This window comes from Phalangium opilio, unplaced genomic scaffold (genome assembly GCF_054372755.1).
Source record: "Phalangium opilio isolate 3A_F unplaced genomic scaffold, DU_Popi_V2 ptg000230l_1, whole genome shotgun sequence".
Lineage (NCBI taxonomy): Eukaryota > Metazoa > Arthropoda > Arachnida > Opiliones > Phalangiidae > Phalangium > Phalangium opilio.
In genome coordinates, this window is record NW_028324221.1 from 178,278 (window position 1) to 200,934 (window position 22,657).

Below are 22,657 nucleotides of genomic sequence, written 5' to 3' on the forward strand. Positions count from 1 at the left end.
TCGAAGCGTGGAGCTGACGATGACAGAGATGTCCTAGTTAAAAGGTCTAAGCTCTCTACATCGGAACCCTCCACGTCCGCCGCGGAACAACCAGTAGCTGTCCAAAATGATTCCCTGCCCGCCTTGAGTACCCAAGGAAATACCGACATTCATAAATTCATGGATGGAATTACCGAACAAGACCCGCAATTCACCCTGGACCTCCTCAGCACCCAAGAAAATGCCGACATTCATAAATTCATGGATGCATCCGAACAAGACCCGGAACCCTCCTTGGACCCCCTGAGCACTCAGAAAAACGCTGATCTCCACGCTTTCATGGATAATTTCGAGGAAGCGGAAGAGGCTCAACGGCAAGATCCGATCATTACTACCCCGACAAACAACCCCGTCCTCGACGGGATAGAGGAATTGGAAGTCTTAGGACACGCGATTTTCTTCTATTATAAAATCTTAACTTGACCATTTAAGAGTGTATTTAACTTTCGGCTCACTCTGAACCGTTGACGTCTCTTCATTTCAGACACGAAAATCAAAACCCAAAGTTTACTTCAACTCAGGCCTCAATTATTTATTCTTTGTTTCACTAAGCCTGAGGATAATACTTGATATACCCGCCGGAGTCTAGGTCTTAGCTTTCTTCACGAAATCACTAAACCAAGGGTTATTCGATATACAGATGTAGTATAGCTTAAGTAATATATAAACAGCCATTTTAAATAACTATATTAAAAAAATCTTTGGAATATAAAAATGAAACAGAGCTTTAAAGCTACAAAAGTACTAAATGCATCATAATTAGAAAAAATATTTCCACATATTCACTTTATATTATGGAAAAAGTGAATATTTAAGGTTCTGTAGGATTTCTTTACACATGAAAACAAGGCAAACTTCTAACGCAGCGCATTAGTGTAACTACGGACGGATACACCGCGTCAAACACACACACAGCTTTTTATTTCATTCCGTATTAATTTTGAGTTTAGACACAAGATTATCTTAAATACTAAAACAAGATTATCTAAAATATTAAAATAAATATAATTAATATTTAATATTTTCATCGTTAGATGTTCGCCTTATTGATCGTTACATCGTTTTAAAAAAGAACAATTAAACATTCTTGAGAGACTTGACTAATATTGACGTTTGAAATGAAGCATACTCCTTTTGCTTAACCTTACTCAAATAGGTAGTATATAAACGATTCGAATCGTAGCTGTAGATAAGAACATCGCAATTGTGGAACCTTTGGAAGAAGACCTCGCCATTGGAAGGCTAGGCGTTTCTCGTAACCCTAGCCGATCGCCGCGTGCATCTTAACCTTAATGATGATGGAGTAGAAACCAGTATGTACAGTCTGGCGTCCATGTGGAACGGACAAAGAATAGAAGATGGTGGTGTTTAGAAGCCAGTAAGTACAGACTGGTTTCCATGTGGGGTGGACAAATGAAGAGTTGTTAGACAGGCAATGGAGTAATAGCCATTGCAAGTGGAATATATTTTTCCAAATTTCCGGGAACTGTCAATGCGGTCCGGAATTTGAGAACACGTTTGCTCCGATTTTCAAACTGCGAACACAGTCCCCTGGGGTGTAAGTCAATAACAACAGACACACACACCCACATACACATACACACCCACACCCCCCCCCACACACACACATGCCTGTCGATTTTAGAACCTCTCCGTGACATACGTCACTCGGAGAGGTAAAAATGCGAGACTTAATATAGAGAAGCCGGTGGACTGTCTCATAGCTAGACTATAACTGAAAATGCGAGACTTAATATAGGCTAGAGAAGCCGGTGTACTCTCTCATAAATAGACTAAAGCTGAAAACGCGAGAAGCCGGTGGACTGTCTCATAGCAAGACTATAACTGAAAATGCGAGACTTAATGTAGAGAAGCCGGCGGACTGTTTCATAACCAGTCTAAAACTGAAAATTCGAGACTTAATATAGAGAAGCAGACGGACTGTCCGCTGGCTTCGGTACATTTCAGTATCTGATATCCATTATTTAGTATTGTTATTTGATATTGTAGGTGTCATGGGTTTTTATTTTATTCATTATATCAGTCGCTGACTTCCTTGGTTTTATCTTGTAATGAGACACTCCCATGGCCATCCCATAACAAGTCTAAGACTTCCTTATTTTAGTACTCTAATCAGACAGTCCACTAGTTACGATATATTAAGTTTCGCGCGTGCTTAATTTAGACTTGTAATGGGACAATCTTTCAGCTGCTCTATTTTTGAGGTTCCAACGTCGTCGAGTTTGTTGGAATTTATCTGGATTGTATCCATATCATGTCAACGTTCGACGTTTTCAATTTGTTCCTTTTTTCATTGTAAACTTCTGTTATTTTATTTTAATGATAAAAGTTTATGGAATCGTGTGGTTTCCTTTTAATAATACTCCATGGTGACAGATAACTAGCAGCGGACAAATAGCGGCATGCTCGTCAAGTGCTCACGACTCCTACACTCTTCGTGAACTTCCCAAGGTGTGGAATTTCGGTTGAGTTAAAAGTTTAGAAAACCCAAATAATATCGAAACTTATTCTCCACTAAAGTTCCACGATTCTGCTGATGTAAATTTGAACTACAAGCAAAACTTTCTTTAAAAATCCATTATATTTCAACAACTAACTCTAAAATGTTAATTTACCCAGATTTTAATATAAATTTATCTTTATAAGCATAATTTTACAATAATATCAAAGAAAATGTTACGGATTATGGCTTGTTTCACCATTCCCTTATATTTACATAAGCCTTCAAATCGTTTGAAAATATAACTCTTTGCTACTCTGTTATTATTGGAGATTAAATAGCAATGAACACCTTCGATAAGTGCAGTCTTTAAAGCTATTTAACACTTTTCGAAAGTCGCCAAAACTGCAGGAGTTCGGTCCAATGGGCCCTCCCAATTATGGTTTCGATCGAAATGTTTGGAACTGTCCATTTGCCAGGCGATATGTTGTCCATTCGCAATCCGATATCTTGTCCATTTGCCAACCGATATCCTGTCCATTTGCCAACCGATATCCTGTCCATTTGCCAACCGATATCGTTTCCATTTGGCAGTAGATATCATGTTCATTTGGCAGTAGATATCATGTTCATTTGGCAGTAGATATCATGTTCATTTGGCAGTAGATATCATGTTCATTTACCAGCCGATATCGTGTCCATTTGCCAGCCTATATCTCGTCCATTCGCCAGCCGATATCGTGTTCATTCGCCAGCCGATATCGTGTTCATTTGCCAGCCGATATCGTGTTCATTCGCCAGCCGATATCGTGTTTATTCGCCAGTCGATATCGTGCCCTTTTCCCAGCCGATATCATGTCCATCCGCAAGCCGTTTTTCCGTCTATTCACCTTGCGATTTCATAACCGTTTACCAGTTGATTTCGCGTCCACCCACTAGCCAATTTTCTGACCGTTTGATTGCAAATTTCGTGTCCACTAGACTACCAATTTTGTGTTCATTCGCCTGCTGATTATATGACCGTTTGATTGCAAATTTCTTGTCCATTCGCTTACTGATTTCGTATCCATTAAGTGTAGTTTGCAATCAACCGTAGTAAACGTGCGTAGATACTGGGATAGCAAGACACTTATCTGGGCGGACATTTCGCACTGTAGGGTACGGTCTAAGGTCACAAATCAGAATATCCAAAAAACCGTCCAGCTATTTAAAATTCAGTACTGTCCCCGCAGTTGATTTTTGTTGCAGGGGGTCACTTAATAGCGGGAGCGTCTTTTTTCATTCCAAAAGGCCCTTTAGTTTTCAAGAATTGTTTTATGACGTTCAAGTTTGTACTTGCGCCATCGCAAACGATTCCCCTGACGTGGAAATCCAAGGATTCAAAAACACGGATTACATCCAATAAACAAGCAACTAGAACCTTAAATACAATAAACTGTATTGGATCTACACTTATATCTAAGGTTGTACAACTTACGTCATTTTTAACTGGGCCATTAGAAGTTATGTAAGGGCCTATTACATCAAAATCAAAGGACACGTCTCTCCAAAGGAACTGCAAGATATAATCCGTTGGCTTGTTATCAGCGTCGTTGCCAATAATATCATAAACATCAGTCAGACCAGCGTACTCTTCTGGCTTCATTGCCAGACCTTGTAATTTGTTGTTTGTGGAATTCCACATTACTTTATATATTACGCGGACTTCATCAAAGACAATAATTCCTTCGCCTAGAGGGGTAATAATCCCTTTGACAATTTCTCTTCTTTAATTTTGTCGTACAGTTGCTTTTGCTCATTTATATATATTCAAAGTTCGAAACCTTTTTGAAGTCTAGCTGTAGTAAAAGATCTCAGAGATGATTCGCTTGGAAGATTTAAAATATGAAAGCTTTTTAAAGCCTTAAAAGCTGATGGGCTTCTTATGTAAATAGCCAATGCCAATCTGTATGTAACTAATGACCAGGTATTGCCCCTAAATCCAGTTCGATTTCTTATTTGATCCTTAAAGAACTGTTCTTGTTGATTGGCGTGAACTGATCTTCTATCTTTATTTCATATTTGACGTAGCCTTCTAGAAACGCTAGCATTTTTGGATTGACTAATAGTATCGTTTAAAAGATGTTTATGTTCAGGGGTATCAATTGCATTTGTCAAAATCTTTAGTTCGTTACTGTCTGCGTCCGTTAACGATACTGTTAGGCTTGATAATTTCTTATGTAGTCTCTGAATTTTGATTTTTGAGTTTTTCCTATCCGATCTGATGTTTCTAATCCTAATGTGTCGAGATCGAGGGCCGAAAGTTGATATTTTGGTTCTATAACTCACATCTGTACGACATTTTTTCACAGTAGGTGTTTGAAAGTCATTTTTACATTCTAAATCTGAAATCGTATTTGTTGTACTAGCCTCTTCAACAGAGACAGTTTCTTCAAAGACAGGCTCGTTTGATTTTCTTTTACCGCTGGTTTTCCGTAAGTGTGATTTGTAGGTGCTAATCCACTTGCCACACTATTGACAATAATTGCAGTTTGCGCGGCGACCTGGTTTTATAAGAGAAGTGCACTTAGAGGCTTCGTACCTAGTAAAATGCAATTTCCTTTTAGATAAAGAATTGGCAATATCCTTTTCAAACCATCAGCGCTTAAATTAAGATCATGAATTGTAAATCCTTCACATAATTCATAGCCGCCATAACAGTAATTTTTTTAATAAGGTTGAAATTTCGAAAAAGGTTGGCATCCTCTAATAGAGTTGGTTCCGGTTAATTGTTTGCGGGTTATCACAGTGTTTAACTATCCTCGTTACACATTCAACTTCTTTACCAAACACTTGAAGACTTGCTTTCAAACTGTAACCACTTATTACAATTCTGATCGGATTTGTTACACAATTCAGGTGAGAAAACTCCAAGGATTTTTCTTCTAATACGGTTTTTTCCTTAGGCCTTGGATTGTCTCTTGGATAATACACGTGATGTTTTCGAGTAATATTAAACGCAAAAGTTCCAGTTTCCTTGTCATTTACAGCAGTTACCTCTAAGTCATCAAACGGTTGTAATACATTTCGTAAACCCACGTCTAAAATTTCAAAACTAGGCCTAATTTAAGGCACTAAATCACTAACGTCGTTCATTGCCGTCTTCTTTTGCCGATTCCGTACTCTCCCCGGGGGCCGGGGCCCGGAAGGGAATTGAACGACCAGACGAATTTTAGCCAACCAGTGAGAGGCGTTCAGACCAAAATACGATTTTTTCGTCAGTGATTGACGTCGTTTACGTAGAATAAGCCACACCCGTTGTTTCGAAGTTCATTTCACCCCTATGGGAATTTGCCCTTAGCCATTCCAACCCCTCCATTTATTCCTGGTATTACTCCTATGAAATTCAGTATTAATTTCTAATGAGCAACTTGTGCATGGCAAGATTCGTGCTTCGTTAGGTAGTGTTATATAAATTTCAATATTGTATTCAAAATTTGGTAGTAATATTTCTATGCAAAATTCAGTATTTCGTTCTCATTACATGTTCGAAGTACAATAAAAAACTGATTCTTTTAAAACTAGAATAACCTCGGATAAGATATCGTCTCGTCTGATTAAGTTACATTCCAACTCTGTCCAAGACTACTTATGTTCTCGCGGTGTAGCCGAGTTTTATCCAGTGTTCAACCTCTGTATGAGAGGGGAGCCAATCAAATCATCCCTTAGGTCGTAAACTTCAAAACGTGGATCCGTGATATCCAATCAGGTATTTTCTATAGTTTCTTTATGCCCCAACGGGTAGCGTTCAGGGTCATCCGATGGTTGAAAGATTGTAGAGTCTCATGACGTAGGCATTAAGGTGTTTTCCAAGTGACGATGTTGGGAACGGCGTGGAAACCCATAACGTAGGCTTGCGCGTTGTTTCTTACTCTTACTATATCTAGGCAATGGCCGTTTACAAATTTGGCATGGTTCGAGTTTCAAATAAGAAGCATACACACCGAGGGGCTGCTATCTCTCTCTAGAAGATGTACACCTGATTTCAGATTCATGAATTCCTTCATTTTCAACCCTATGAATTCATGATTCTCTACTGAATACAGAATTCTTAGAAATAATTCAAAGAATTCAAGAAATTTATCAATGTGTTATATGATTTCACGCAAGTAAAAAATGAATTCACATCCGAATTTATAGATTTTTTAGTGAATTCACGGAAGTCGAGTATGAATTCGTAAATGTTTAAGCTTCTCTCTCTCCAAATCGTGTACGCTTTCTCCGTATCGTGAACGAGTCCGGCAGAGGGACAGGGACAGGCTCTTGGGTCCTTTCTTAAATTTTACCGGAATTAAAATTCCTTTTAAAATTAAAAAATTAAAAGTCGTGCCCAACAAGTAAGAACAACATTTAAACAAGTTGGGAAAGCCAAAATATTACCTCTCCGAGTGGAGATGACTATCACTACCCCTTAAACAACCTAAATATATGCATCTATCGCTTTTTTTAATTCTTTGCAAGTGCAGGAATTGAATTTTAAAATAGTCACTTAATTACCCCTATATTATAAAACTTATCGACTTCATACTTGTATATTATCATCATTACTTGTCTTAAATTACCTTCGACGGCCGAACGAGGTTCATCTTACATAATATAGGGACGATGTCATATATTTTAACGTTCACTTTATTTACTTTTCATTTAATTCAAGACCATAACATTCTGAAAGTACATAAGGCTCAGAAGACAGTATTTATAATATTACATTAGTCTCAGAAGACAGTATTTATAACACTTCAACAATACTTCAATATATACAAAGAAATAAATAACATAATATTAAACTGTACAGTAAAAGTTAAATATAACCTAATTAAAACCATAAAACCCACAATACATATGGGAACAAAAGGTTCTTGAAAAACCATTAACAGAACAGTATTTATAATACTTCAACGTTTCTATCTATATACAACAATGAATAGTTATTTAACATTATATATTGGAACCTTCAGTATAATTTAACATTAAGCAAATTCGAACCATAAAAACCCACAGCGCATATGGGAAAAAAGGTTCTGGGAAAACCCATTTGGGAAAAAACCATAATCACAGTTGAATTATTAATATTGAAACACTTATTTTTAAATTGTTAGTTGATTTTTCACTCTGACGTCTGAGCTATCCACGAATAAATTGATTAATAGCATTAACAAACGATGCAATGGATGTCAAATATTCATGTCATAATACAAGCTAATTCGAACCATAAAAACCCAGAGCGCATATGGGAAAAAGGTTCTGGGAAAACCAATTTGGGAAAAAACCATAATCACAGTTGAATTATTAATATTAAAACACTTATTTTTAAATTATTAATTGATTTTTCACTCGGACGTCTGAGCTATCCACGAATAAATTTATTAATAGCATTATCGAACGATAAGGAGATCAAGTATTCATGTCATAATACAAGCTAATTCGAACCATAAAAACCCACTGCGTATGTGGGGAAAAAAGGCTCTGGGAAAACCCATTTGGGCAAAAACCACAATCAAATTAGGACTATTAATATTAAAAACTTCTTCAGACTGTTTAAGGATGAATGTTTGGTGGATAGCGTCCGAAAGAAAGCAATAACCTAGTAGATGAGGCGTAGTTCATAAAGTTTCGTTTTTTCGAAACTATTACAAAAGTGTATTGGCGCTGTACGTTTCTGATAACAAAGACCAAGACGACTCCAGTTCCACAAAATAGGAAAACTCTGCCTCTTGGCGTTAAGTTTTTCTCCTTTCTGTATTTCCACTGCTAGACCGCTATGCAGCCCGCCCTTGTATTGCTCTACTTGCTGCTCCCATAACATTGAACGTGCTAGAACTATAGTTCTAGTCGATAAATTGCGGCGCAGTCCAACTTCCGCTTTGAGCGTTGGCCAACTTTTGAGGACGCTGCAGTGTTACCAACGGCAGATAACGCCGCCAGGAACATTTTCAAAATCACCTCGGCCGCGTTTTGCCGAAAAAAGGGGATTTTCGACTAGGACTGTTGAATTGTCGCCGATTATTCAGTCATTTCCGCTTCGCCATACCTAAAACATTTTTAAAGTACGCTATACAAAATTGCTCCATTCTTCACGAAACCTATGAAACTTGGTGCAACACTTACACTTTGTTCAGTGGTTCGCCTTTACATGAACCCACAGTTGCCGCTCCAGATCTCAGTCATCTGACGCAACCATTTTAACGTTTTCAGAGTTGTATTTCACCTTTATTAAGCCTAAGGATAACCCTTGAGATATATTTGCCGACGTATTTTCTGAAGAACCACAATAAATCACCTCAACGATTATCCCCATTAACTAATTATCACTATTACATACCTTGTTTACAATTTCGTTGACCTTGTCCTCCATGGTTACCCATGAACTAAACCAATGCTGTAGGGCATTCATGAACTACGCATATCCTCTAGGGTATTCATTAACTACACAAATCCTCTAGGCTACTCATGAACTACGCCAATCCTCCAGGTTACTCATAAAATATACCATATTCTTAAATGGATTAATACCAAACTTATATGACCGTCAATTACAATAATGATACTTACCATTTTTTTTTCAAATCTTGAAGTCAGATGTGGGTTCTTTAGTCAAGGATCCCAAGCCTAGTGTGGGTCTCTTAGTCAAGGATCCCAAGCCTTAAGTGGGTCTCTTAGTACAGGATCCCAAGCCTTATTTTAGGTTTCTTAGTACAGGATCCCAAGCCTAATTTTAGGTTTCTTAGTACAGGATCCCAAGCCTAATTTTAGGTTTCTTAGTACAGGATCCCAAGCCATATGTGGGTTTCTTAGCCAAGGATCCCAAGCCTATTTCTCGTAGTTTAGACCCTTAAAGCAACATGCGGCTCCATTGGCGCCCCTACCATGATGCCTAACCTTGTATATACATAATAATTTTACCTTGCCGTAGGTAGGTAACAATGAGACTTAATGCATTAGGGAGGATCTGAAAATTATACTAACAAGCTAAACCCAATGTACAATAGAAAGGTCGTCAATAAGGGGCGCACTGGAGCTCCACCTTGCTTTAAATAAATTTTTCCATTTCAAACTATGTTCTTTTAAAAATGCAAATACCCTTGTGGTAAGAATAATAAGACTCTCTATAACATGCATCGTATCGGTCTCGAAAAAGTTGGTTACCAAATGCCAAATCTAATTGACAATGATAGTCAGTCGAATACTTTTGTTCTAGACCCGGCAAAAGAGATATTCCATGTGAATCAAAGAACATTCTCAGTGCCTTTTGGCTCTTTAAAAAGTTAATATTGAAATCTCCAACCACAACTGTTGGAATAGACGAATCATATTTCATGTCAAACAAAGGGTTAAAGTCCTCAAACACAGTTCTCAAACTTCCTAAGGGAGATTTGTACAACAACACCACAGATATAAGTTCTCCTTCTATGTAAACATCTAACCAGCAACGTTCCACGTGACAATTTCTAACAGGAATGTCGCTTCGTAAAACTCTAGTATCTATCTCTTTAACTTCGTTTTCAGGCGTGTCTCTTAAATATATGGACGAACCAAAAGCAACTCTGCGTGCCGTACTTGGCAAGTAAATACCACCTACTTCCTTAAAAGATGGCACTCTAAAATCGTCCGTCTCTTTTTTCCACGTTTCAACAAAACATAACATTTGACTTTGCATTATTACATTGTCTGCTAAAACATCTTCTAAATGAGCATTTAAAGACTGCACGTTATGTACATAAATGAAAACGGGATCATGCAAGAAAGGTAGTTCGATGCTTTTTGTGTCTCGCAACCTCTTAAGTTCTAATTCTACTAGGTTGTTTTTGGGTGAATTAGGAACTTTAAATTTTCCATCAATATATAAACCGGAAGCGGTTTTCGCTCTACTACAAGCCACATATAAATGCGCTCTTTCAATTTTTTTTGTAGCCTTACAATGAACCACTACCGAGGAGTAAGTATCACCCTGACTTTTATGTATCGTAATGGCCTCAGAAACAACCAAAGGCAATTGTTTCCTAGAAACTGAGGCATTATTTTGTCTTTATTTCTATTAAACGACTTGATGACCTTTTCAACAGGCGTCCACGAAGCGTTAATATTACTATTCAAATATAAACCATGACATTTTTGCCTCAACATTTTCCCAACTTTGGGATCGTCAAACTCTATCCATACCCTGAACGGGATTTTATCCCCGAGCCTATTTGTGCCGTACTCTATCTTTCTTAACCAACCGGTCGCGCCAGGAGCAGATGACAAAGGAGTCTCGGACGCTAGCTTCCACAATATAGAGGGCAATGGGACCCGCGTACGTCACAGCTGTAGCGGTATCGTTTGCCATAGATGCGCTATCAGACATTATAGCAGACGATGCTTTTGGTGGATTATATCTGGCACCAAAGTCTGCTGGGAATATTTTTTGTAATAACGGACTAACGGTGGCTACTGTGGTTCGTCTTACCCGATCGCGACATAAATATACACAATATAATTACTTTATTCAAACAGCTGTAATCGTTGGTATTAAGATAAAAGATAAGACTACATTTTGTGACCTTAAAGGTAGGAATTAATTGACTGCTACAAGAGGTTGGAAACGAAATCACTGTCTCTTACTTTTCGGGTTTTAAAAGATCGTGAGTGATTTCTTTTCCCAACCTCTTGTAGCTATCATTTAATTCAAGAATAAATTTAGAAAAATTTGGCACTGAAACACATTTTAGTTTTTAGCCATATCGTAGTATACGATAGACTCTTAGTTTGACCCGAGCCGTCCGTAGTAGTAGTAGTAGTAGTAGTAGTAGTAGTAGTAGTAGTAGTAGTGGCCGGGGTTGTCGCTTCGTTATCGTCAGATTTTAGCTTAAAAGGAACTTTATATTACCACAACCCACCCATAGGGGTTACTGGGCTCGGTTAGAGATTTAATTTTAATGAAAATTTTTTCAGGTCAGACCCGGGAATCGAACCCGGGTCTCTGGCGCAACAGGCAGACATTCAACCAACTGAACCATAGAGACTTGATAGAAACTCCGAGTTTTTTATTATTTATTCTTATCTCTAAAATGTCGGGGTGATGTGGGGTGGGGTACCTCTTAATCTGTGGGATCGGATACTTTTGAATTTTTATCTGTGGGGTCGGATACTTATGAATTTGTATGTTTGGGGTTTTTATATTTATTTTCTTTTAATGTATGTGCTAATTAAATAGATAACGATTTTCCCCGTTATGTTTGACTGGAACGTTTTGGCGGTTAATTCAAAGGTGGGTTTAGATAGAGCTAACATAGTGTTAAATGAGCGTTATGCGTTTGATAATTTTAGCATTGCTAAAGGTAATTCGAGGGGATAATCACTAAAATGCGTAATCACTATAACTAAACTTTCTCTTTCAAAAGTTTCTGGGCATAAGTCCTTGTTAGAAATTTATAAGATGCGATAAGTGTGCATAGGCATAAGTCTATGTTGTAAACTCATCGAGGGGATTATCACTAAAAACTATCTGTTCTTCGATTCGCCGGAATATTAGAATTACAGCATAAGTAAATTTATACGGTCATAATTTAATCACTGTTTAGAGTAGGGAATCGAGGGGCTATTCACTCTGATTTTATCCACGGGAAATCATTTAAACATTGAAAAAGATAGCGCTATTCACTCATTAGGGTAAGGCATAGAGGGGTTATCCACTCATTAGGGTAGGGTATAGAGGGGCTATTCACTCGTACGATATGGCTACTATTACGAGCCCTTGGGCCGTCTTGTTTAATAGTGTACATACGTTACTCGCTGGGCTTTTCATTATCAATTTTAGTCTAAAAAAAAAAGATTGAAAAGCCGTTGAAATCCATTTTTTAACTCTAATACTCGTTAAGCCTAGGCTAATTATAAGCAGACGATACGTATTTTTAAAGAGAGACTCCAGACGCGATTTCCCAGATCTCCTTTCGAGACTTTGCAGCCACGCTATTGGTTGGAAAATAAAGCTCAAATTTCCTACGAGAGGTGGCACTGGCGTAATGATTTTGGTTAATAACCGTGACGTTCGCGGATCCCATTGCCCTCTACATTATGGAAGCTAACGTCCGAGACTCCTTTGTCATCTGCTCCTGGTCGCGCCATTAGTTAGTCCGTCAGAGGTGTCAACATTGTTAGTCATCATATATCTCGCGCCACACGCAAGAGTCAATTGTTTGGGCAGACCATACCTATCAGACGTTGCTAACTTTTCAACTTGGGAAAGTATGTTATTTTTAACTTCACTACTAAGATCACCATTGACAACATCTACTGAAACCGAAACAGCCTTTTCCGTATTCATGTTTAAAAGCTTATTTTGATTGAATATGTTTACTTCCGCGTTAGTGGCGAAAAGATGTATCGCTTCTTTTGGGGGTACACGCTCAGGCGTTACCTCCAGACTACTAAAGAAATCAATATCATTTTGAGTCATACTTCCCACAGCCATTCTATTTAAAGCTTCAGCAAATATTTTATCATCTCTCTCTCATAATTTCCTCAAGTTCGGCAAATTCAAATTGCTCCCATATTGGGTTACCAATTAACGACGCGTAAGGATTATCTTTCTCACTTTGACCTTGAAATGCGAAATTATTGCAAACTGGTCTCAATTGGTTAAAGTCTCCAACTAGAACGACAGACACACCACCAAAATAATCAGGACAACCCATAATCTCTTGTAACCTAGCGTTTACCCGATTAAACACTTTCGCTCCAACCATTGAAATTTCGTCAATTATTACTAGTTTTACTTGACCATAGACTAACCTGCATTTATGAAGTGTTTCACTTTCCAATCTCGATATATTTCCACCAAATTGGCTAACCGGTAAACTAAAAGTACTGTGCAAAGTTGCCCAACCTATGTTAAAGGCAGCCTTGCCAGTAAGTGCGCAACGGATTACTTTCGCTTGCGATGGATTACTCCCAGGTTGTTTGTTGTAAAACCTTGACACAGATTCAAATATAGCACTAATCAAAAGACTTTTCCCCACACCAGCGCCCCCTGTAACAAAGAGACGCAACGGAGTTTCTTTGCTTTTTACCTGATACAAAACATGGTAATATATCTCTCTTTGTTTTGAATTCAATTTTCTAAGAAGGGCGTTGTACTCAGAGTCATTAATTAAGGTAATTGACGGAGAAACAGTATTTTCGGCATTGCCATCAATAATTTCTCTATTAATATTTCCTACATGTTCTTGAACCGTATTAATTAAAAAATCGGAATCATCCATAGCTAAAGATCTATCAACTTCATTTCTATGTTCTAATTCAGGCTGGATATTAGTAACATCCAATTGAATTTCTCCATTTTCAAAATCTGCTACAGCCTGTTCCACGGCTTCTTCGTCAATTTCATTGTGAAATTCTTTCCTAATTTCATTGTGAAATTCTTTCCAAATTTCATTAATAGTTTCGCGACAAAGCTCATATTCTGATTTCATATCCTTTGACAAAATATCATTACTTTCATCGCGCCAAGGCTTAAACAACATTAATTGTTCACGATAAAAGTTATCGGGATCTTTTTCTAAATTGAATCTTCTGTACCTAGTAATTTTAGCACGGCCACGTTTCCTAATAAACCCTGATTCATCTTTAAGTTTCAGCCATTTACCACAAGCTTCAACTTCATTGCTCTCTCCCTCATCAACATGATCGTGGGCGGCTTTAGTCACTCTACGGGCTTTGGAATATTCGTACCAGGCACCAAGTTGAGCTAACGTTATTGCCTCTAGTTCCTCTGGCCTTTGAACATAATGTTCTAGCATCCCAGAGGCAAAAACATCATTACTGTCTGCTGGTAGTTCTTCAATTTCAGATTGACTCTTAAGAATGTGTACACGATTTTCAGGGGCATTGGTGTTTATAAAAACACAGGCGCGACTGCACCTGGACACAGGAATTTGTAAACCACAGTAAGCCGCTTCCTGAGCGCTTACCTCGTGGGCATTCAAGAACTGATTAGCAATTAGTTTCAACTTCTGTTTTACTGTACATTCATCATTTTTTGCCTGTTTAGAAGCTTCGCGCAGAAGCAAAGACATCCCTCTTTGAGACTTTCATATATATGATACAATATACATAACCAGTGCGTAAGCATCAAGAACGAATTGAATGTTCATATTCGCCTGCCAAAGACGCAAAGCGCACGGATTGTAAGGATTAACTCTAGTATCTTTAGGGTGTCTTTTCAACAAAACTGTTTTCCTTTTGAGGTCATAAGTAACGGCAGAAATATATTCCACTTCTGACCAACCCAACTTAGCTAGCAACTCCTCAAAACAATCTACCCAAAACTTTGACCTTTCCTTACATCTGAGTTCTTCCTGTACGCTACCAGGCTCTCTCAAACCAGGGTCGTAAATTATGGTTCTGGGCATAGGTGGAAACGGGATTCCAAAACGACAAACGGAATTATTATCGACCTTCTTTCTACAAGTCGTTGTGTGTTTGTGAATTTGTAATCGTGTTAACAAATCTAAATGTTCGTCAGTGTGCTCAGCAGCACAAGAAATAACATTATCAATAAATTCCTCTACTTCCTTAACATTTGAGAGATCATTTTTAAGTTTTGGAGCATCTTTTATCCAAATCAAACCATGTTGGTGGGGCGAACCTCTTTGCTGTATTTCAACTCTAAAATAATAGTCTTCTATAACGCCAAGAGGACCTAATTTCTGTAGAGCCTTGCAAAGCCCGAAAACGGTGGTCAAAATATCTAGCGCAAGTAACAGGATCATCCTGAATCAGTTTTGCCCTTTCCGAAAAAATTAAATTATTAATATCATCGTTAGGTAAACTCTCCTGCCCAGAGGTTAGTCTCAAAATATTCAGTAGCTCAGGCCAATTACTTTCGGCAGCCGAAAACGTTATGAAAAAGGTAGCCGTACCAAGCTGTCTAATCATACCCATCAATTCCTTTTGTCTGTGTTGCCAATAAGAAGGCGAGCTCTGTAGTCTTTCTAAAACCCTAAAACCATCATCCTGCTTAATTAAAGCATCAAGAGAACCTGCAGAAGCTAAATTTCCAGCAGTATAATTCGACCCATCTGTTCTTTTAGTTTTCCTCATGCAAACCTGTATAGATTGACTAACTTTCAAGGTTTCCAATTTGACAAAAGAGTAAAACAATTTCGAAGGATTTTTAGCACAGCGCCTATCAATATTACGAAGCTCCCATTTAAAAATATCACCAAAACTTCCCTTAACCTTAAGGTTCATTTTTTGATCCACGTAAATGCTCGGGAATGGCAATTCTTCCGCATCCTCGTCAAAGAGTAAAGACATTGGGGTTTGACCTTCACCAGGAGCAAACTTCACATGCATGGTATTACTTGGCAAAAAATTACTTAAAGAAACTAATAATGTGTCTTGATTCCCAACTGTTAACGAACTACTTTCGTTGGGTTCATTCCACATATCATCGCTATCATTCTCTGCGTTTATTGGCGCTACTGGATTATCTCCTGATACATCAACTTGATTTACCTGACGGTCATTTTCGTCAACAATAAATTCAAGTTCTTCAGGAATGGGGTCTAATATGTCACTCTTAACGGTAATTCCATGTTTAACATACAAAGGCGTTTTTGCCAGAACGTTAAGGGCCTCTAAAGTGACTTTGGGTCTCACAGTTTCGTACAAATAGGGTGTGTTATACTGCATTCTTCTCATAAACTCAATTTGAATAGTATCTGTGTCTTGAGGTAACCTGGGTAAAACCGAGACGGTGGACTCTACATTTATAGGGACGTTAACCACATTTCCTTTAATACCACGTTGTTGGTCACACCCTAACCTTCTTATTTGCATGAATGGTATTCGTGGTGATATCATTCTTTCTTCTAAATTACTTAAGTTACTTAATTGCGCAGGTATTTCAGGAAACACAAATCCATTTTCCCTTGAAAATTTTGGAATTTGCTTTCTCTTAACGGTTTTATTACAAAAATATTTCATCATTCAACTCTCTGTGTTCAATACCAGGGACTGACAAAAAATCTATGGACTTTACAATGGTGCCAGATGACTTAAAAAAAAGATTTGAACATCCTTCACACGGCCACGTTGGGCCATCTTTTATGCTATCAAAATAGGTCTGCTCTATAAGCGAAGGGTTTGCTCGTCTATCTGCGGCTGAAGATCTATTTCTAGAACGTTCAGACGTTCTAAAACCTATATCTTCACGCCTGGCAGCCTTAGCCGCCTGGTTTCTATCACGTTCAGTGTCTCTGTACTCGGGATCTTGGCGTTTAGCCGCCTTAGCCGCCTGGTTTCTATCACGTTCAGTGTCTCTATACTCGGGATCTTGGCGTTTAGCCGCCATACCCGCTTGGTTTCTATCACGTTCAGTGTCTCTATACTCGGGATCTTGGCGTTTAGCCGCCATACCCGCTTGGTTTCTATCACGTTCAGTGTCTCTATACTCGGGATCTTGGCGTTTAGCCGCCTTAGCCGCCTGGTTTCTATCACGTTCAGTGTCTCTATACTCGGGATCTTGGCGTTTAGCCGCCTGGTTTCTATCACGTTCAGTGTCTCTATACTCGGGATCTAGGCGTTTAGCCGCCATGCCCGCTTGGTTTCTATCACGTTCAGTGTCTCTATACTCGGGATCTTGGCGTTTAGCCGCCTCAGCCGCCTGGTTTCTATCACGTTCAGTGTCTCTATACTCGGTATCTTGGCGTTTAGCCGCCTTAGCCGCCTGGTTTCTATCACGTTCAGTGTCTCTATACTCGGGATCTTGGCGTTTAGCCGCCTTAGCCGCCTGGTTTCTATCACGTTCTTTTTCTCTAAATTCGGGATCTTGGCGTTTAGCCGCCTTAGCCGCTTGGTTTCTATCACGTTCACTTTCCCTATACTTTGGATCTTGGCGTTCAGTAGCCTTACTTAACTGATTTCTTACACGTTCGCTTGATCTATACCATTCATCAACCCTTTTTAATTTCTTGGTAAATATTCCACCCTGATTTTCAATTTCACAATTAGACTCATTCTCTCGCTTTTTCCCTTTAGTTAGCGACTCCCTCTTACTGAATTCTTCATTTTGTCTCAGGATTCTTAATCTCTCTAACGGATAGACATTACCATGGGACGTACAAGGTACTTGTTCATCGCTTTCGATGATTTCACTAATATTAGCATTAACATGGGACCTACAAGGCACTTGTTCATCGCTTTCGATGATTTCACTAATATTAGCATTAACATGGGACCTACAAGGCACTTGTTCATCGCTTTCGATGATTTCACTAATATTAGCATTAACATTTTGTACATTATTGGGTTCCTTATTAATAGATATGCCTACGCCTACAGTACTTTCAATAGAACATTTATTTAACGCATTATCTTTCGTACGATCATGGCCAACTGGCCTCGCGGTAGGAGAAACATTCTGTGTGCTAGAACCTGTTCCCAAAAGAGACTTTTTTTCCGCGGCTAACGCTCTTCTCCTTTCATTTTCGCGTTTCCTAAATTCGGGATCTGACCTTTTTGCCCTCATTCTTTCCCTTGCCTTTCGTTTTCTGATTTCCTCTTTATTTCAGAAGAAATTTATTACAGAAGATTGAATTATGAAATTCAAATAAAGAATGATAAAAGTGCGTAAAATACAAATAGGGGGCGTATAAACATGAAGATGGTGGTGCATAGAAGCTGGTGTCAAAGTGAAATTGACGAAGAACAGAAGATGGTTGTGCTTGTAAGCTAGCAAGTACAGACTAGTGTCCATGTGGGATGGACAAAGACTAGCAGATTGTGGTCCTTAGAAGCCAGTTAATAAAGACTGGTGTTGGTAGATGAATGGCCAAATTTCCGTGAACCGCGAACGCGTTCCGGAAATCGGGTATTTGTTTGCTCCGATTTGTAAACTGCGAACGCGGTCACGTGGGGTCTGACAGACAGACAGACAGACAGTCAGACAGACAGACACACAGACACACACACACAGACAGACAGACAGTCAGACAGACAGACACACACACACAGACAGACAGACACGGCCGGTGTAATACCTCTCCGTGACATACGTCACTCGGAGAGGTAAAAAGCGTGTCAGGATGGTCGAGTGGTCTAAGGCGTCAGATTTAAGCTCTGATCCTCGTATGAGGGCGTGGGTTCGAACCCCACTGCTGACACCGTTTTGTTTCATATTAAAAATTTGTATCTCATACTCAGGAAAGGCTTTTCTAGTATGGCAACAAGTGAGTGGCTTTATGTGGCATAGAGATACGAGAGGTATTTTGGTGTTGTACTATAGCTTCATTTTCAAGGAAAACGTTTAAAAGCGTGTCAGGATGGCCGAGTGGTCTAAAGGCGTCAGATTTATGCTCTGATCCTCGTATGAGGGCGTGGGTTCGAACCCCACTTCTGACAACGATTTGTTTCATTTTAATAACTTGTATCTCATACTGAGGAAAGGCTTTTCTATTATGGCATCAAGTGAGTGGGTTTATGTGGCATAGAGATATGAGAGGTATTTTGGTGTTGTACTATAGCTTCATTTTCAAGGAAAACGTTTAAAAGCGTGTCAGGATGGCCGAGTGGTCTAAGGCGTCAGATTTAAGCTCTGATCCTGGTATGAGGGTGTGGGTTTGAACCCCACTTCTGACAACGATTTGTTTCAATTTAATAACTTGTATCTCAAACTCAGGAAAGGCTTTTCTAGTATGGCAGCAAGTGAGTGGCTTTATGTGGCATAGAGATACGGGAGGTATTTTGGTGTTGTACTATAGCTTCATTTTCAAGGAAATCGTTTAAAAGCGTGTCAGGATGGCCGAGTGGTCAAAGACGTCAGATTTAAGCTCTGAGCCTCGTATGAGGGCGTGGGTTCGAACCCCACTTCTGACAAGGACTTGTTTCATTTTAATAACTTGTATCTCATACTCAGGAAAGGCTTCTCTAGTATGGCAACAAATGAGTGGCTTTATGTGGCATAGAGATACGAGAGGTATTTTAGTGTTGTACTATAGCTTCATTTTCAAGGAAAACGGTTAAAAGCGTGTCAGGATGGCCGAGTGGTCTAAGGCGTCAGATTTAAGCTCTGATCCTCGTATGAGGGCGTGGGTTCGAACCCCACTTCTGACAACGATTTGTTTCATTTTAATAACTTGTATCTCATACTCAGGAAAGGCTCTTCTAGTATGGCAACAAGTGAGTGGGTTTATGTGGCATAGAGATACGAGAGGTATTTTGGTGTTGTACTATAGCTTCATTTTCAAGGAAAACGTTTAAAAGCGTGTCAGGATGGCCGAGTGGTCTAAGGCGTCAGATTTAAGCTCTGATCCTCGCATGAGGGCGTGGGTTCGAACCCCACTTCTGACAAGGATTTGTTTCATTTTAATAACTTGTATCTCATACTCAGGAAAGGCTTCTCTAGTATGGCAACAAATGAGTGGCTTTATGTGGCATAGAGATACGAGAGGTATTTTCGTGTTGTAATATAGCTTCATTTTCAAGGAAAACATTAAAAAGCGTGTCAGGATGGTCAAGTGGTCTAAGGCGTCAGATGTAAGCTCTGATCCTCGTATAAGGGCGTGGGTTCAAACCCCACTTCTGACACCGTTTTGTTTCATATTAATAATTTGTATCTCATACTCAGGAAAGGCTTTTCAAGTATGGCAACAATTGAGTGGCTTTATGTGGCATAGAGATACGAGAGGTATTTTGGTGTTGTACTATAGCTTCATTTTCAAGGAAAACGGTTAAAAGCGTGTCAGGATGGCCGAGTGGTCTAAGGCGTCAGATTTAAGCTCTGATCCTCGTATGAGGGCGTGGGTTCGAACCCAGTTTCTGACAACGATTTGTTTCATTTTAATAACTTGTATCTCATACTCAGGAAAGGCTTTTCTAGTATGGCAACAAGTCAGTGGCTTTATGTGGCATAGAGATACGAGAGGTATTTTGGTGTTGTACTATAGCTTCCTTTTCAAGGAAAACGGTTAAAAGCGTGTCAGGATGGCCGAGTGGTCTAAGGCGTCAGATTTAAGCTCTGATCGTCGTATGAGGGCGTGGGTTCGAACCCCGTTTCTGACAACGATTTGTTTCATTTTAATAACTTGTATCTCATACTCAGGAAAGGCTTTTCTAGTATGGCAACAAGTGAGTGGGTTTATGTGGAATAGAGATACGAGAGGTATTTTGGTGTTGTACTGTAGCTTCATTTTCAAGGAAAACGTTTAAAAGCGTGTCAGGATGGCCGAGTGGTCTAAGGCGTCAGATTTAAGCTCTGATCCTCGTATGAGGGCGTGGGTTCGAACCCCACTTCTGACAACGATTTGTTTCATTTTAATAACTTGTATCTCATACTCAGGAAAGCCTTTTCTAGTATGGCAACAAGTGAGTGGCTTTATGTGGCATAGAGATACGAGAGGTATTTTGGTGTTGTTCTATAGCTTCATTTTCAAGGAAAACGTTTAAAAGCGTGTCAGGATGGCCGAGTGGTCTAAGGCGTCAGATTTAAGCTCTGATCCTCGTATGAGGGTGTGGGTTTGAACCCCACTTCTGACAACGATTTGTTTCATTTTAATAACTTGTATCTCATACTCAGGAAAGGCTTTTCTAGTATGGCAACAAGTGAGTGGCTTTATGAGGCATTGAGATACGGGAGGTATTTTGGTGTTGTACTATAGCTTCATTTTCAAGCTGTCGTATCCATAAAAAACTCTACTGCCGCTTTATTAAAAAACCCGACTCATCTACTATTTAGTTTTTTAGTCTAATTTACGTTGTATAAATATCGGGTATTCCTTTTGTACACCAGGCATTCACGGGTTAAACTTCTATTGTAAAGTTCTTATAATGACTAGCTGTTATCCAGTAATAAAGTATATTTAGCTTAAATCTCACTCGCAGTTACTTACATTCAACTACACAACAATGGCGACGGAGGCGAGATAGAGATTCTACTATATTAGCTATTCATACGTCACTACCTTTGCGTCACCGTTACTACTATTGCTGCTATCGACATCATTACAGCCATGGCGTTACCCGCCAATACGTCTACTTCTACATTTCGAGCCTTACGACAACATCGAACCATGGTGCCATTACGCTGAACGAATAGCCCTCTACCTTAAGGCAAACGATATCACCAATGCAGACAAGAAGGTAGTAATTTTCCTGACACTACTCGGATCACATACTTACGCCCTGCTACGAAGCCTCGTGAGTCCGGCAAAACCTGCAGACAAGACATACGATGAACTGGTACTCCTGCTTACGACTCATTTCAACCCACCACCATCGGAAATTACAGAACGCATCCGATTTTCGAAGGGAGACCGCGCTCCTGGCGAATCGGTTTCCGCGTACATAGCGCACCTGCGTAAACTAGCCGAACATTGCAAGTTTGGAGCCAATCTAGAGACGATGCTCAAGGACCGCCTGGTGGCGGGAATACAAAATCAAGCCGTCCAAGCCCGATTCATTACCGAGCCACCACAGGATTTGACTCTAAAAAGAGCCATCGACATAGCCCTGAATATGGAGTCTGCAGCAAGGCACCTGAACGACATAAACGGAAGTACCTCAGGAGTCAAGGGTTCGGATGAACTTCACCGGTTGTCTACCAAAAGCGACAATAACCATTCCCGACGTCCGCTGAAGCCCACAAAACACAAACTTGCCCGTCTACCTCCAAACCTATGCTACAGATGTGGAGACGTAAACCACAAGGCGAACATCTGCAAATACTCAACGGCCGTTTGCAACTATTGCAAGAAGACGGGACACCTGGAAAAAGTTTGCTTATCTGCCAAGAACGATGGTCAAGGTCCAGCCAATACTACGCGTCGTACAAAGAACAAGACTAACAGAGTTCATTTTCTACGAGACGCACAACTATCCACTAACGCTGCAACAACTTCGACATTACCGCCCAGCACAACTACACTGGAATACGACATTTTCCAGCTCTCAGCAGAAGATACGCCTACCTTACAACCTGCTCCAAGGCCATACTTGTACGATTTCCTGGTCAATGGAGTGAAGACTCAAATGGAACACGATTCCGGAGCATCCTACTCCGTCATTTCGGCTTCAACGTACGCAGAACTTAAACAACGAACCGAAATGCCTGAGCTTTCAACCAACAACCACAGCCTTAAA

At 39.5% G+C, this 22,657-nt stretch overlaps 6 non-coding genes across 6 annotated transcripts; all 6 read left to right on the forward strand.

The window, feature by feature from the left end:
- Positions 1–18,837: 18,837 nt before the first annotated feature.
- Positions 18,838–18,922, forward strand: TRNAI-UAU (transfer RNA isoleucine (anticodon UAU)). The gene has a single exon. It is a non-coding gene; the product is annotated as a tRNA-Ile (tRNA).
- Positions 18,923–19,312: 390 nt separating this feature from the next.
- On the forward strand, positions 19,313–19,396 carry TRNAL-UAA (transfer RNA leucine (anticodon UAA)). Its single transcript has one exon. It is a non-coding gene; the product is annotated as a tRNA-Leu (tRNA).
- A 153-nt stretch (positions 19,397–19,549) lies between these two features.
- Positions 19,550–19,633, forward strand: TRNAL-UAA (transfer RNA leucine (anticodon UAA)). Its single transcript has one exon. It is a non-coding gene; the product is annotated as a tRNA-Leu (tRNA).
- A 153-nt stretch (positions 19,634–19,786) lies between these two features.
- On the forward strand, positions 19,787–19,870 carry TRNAL-UAA (transfer RNA leucine (anticodon UAA)). The gene has a single exon. It is a non-coding gene; the product is annotated as a tRNA-Leu (tRNA).
- An 864-nt stretch (positions 19,871–20,734) lies between these two features.
- Positions 20,735–20,818, forward strand: TRNAL-UAA (transfer RNA leucine (anticodon UAA)). The gene has a single exon. It is a non-coding gene; the product is annotated as a tRNA-Leu (tRNA).
- Positions 20,819–20,971: 153 nt separating this feature from the next.
- On the forward strand, positions 20,972–21,055 carry TRNAL-UAA (transfer RNA leucine (anticodon UAA)). The gene has a single exon. It is a non-coding gene; the product is annotated as a tRNA-Leu (tRNA).
- The last annotated feature ends 1,602 nt before the right edge of the window (positions 21,056–22,657 follow it).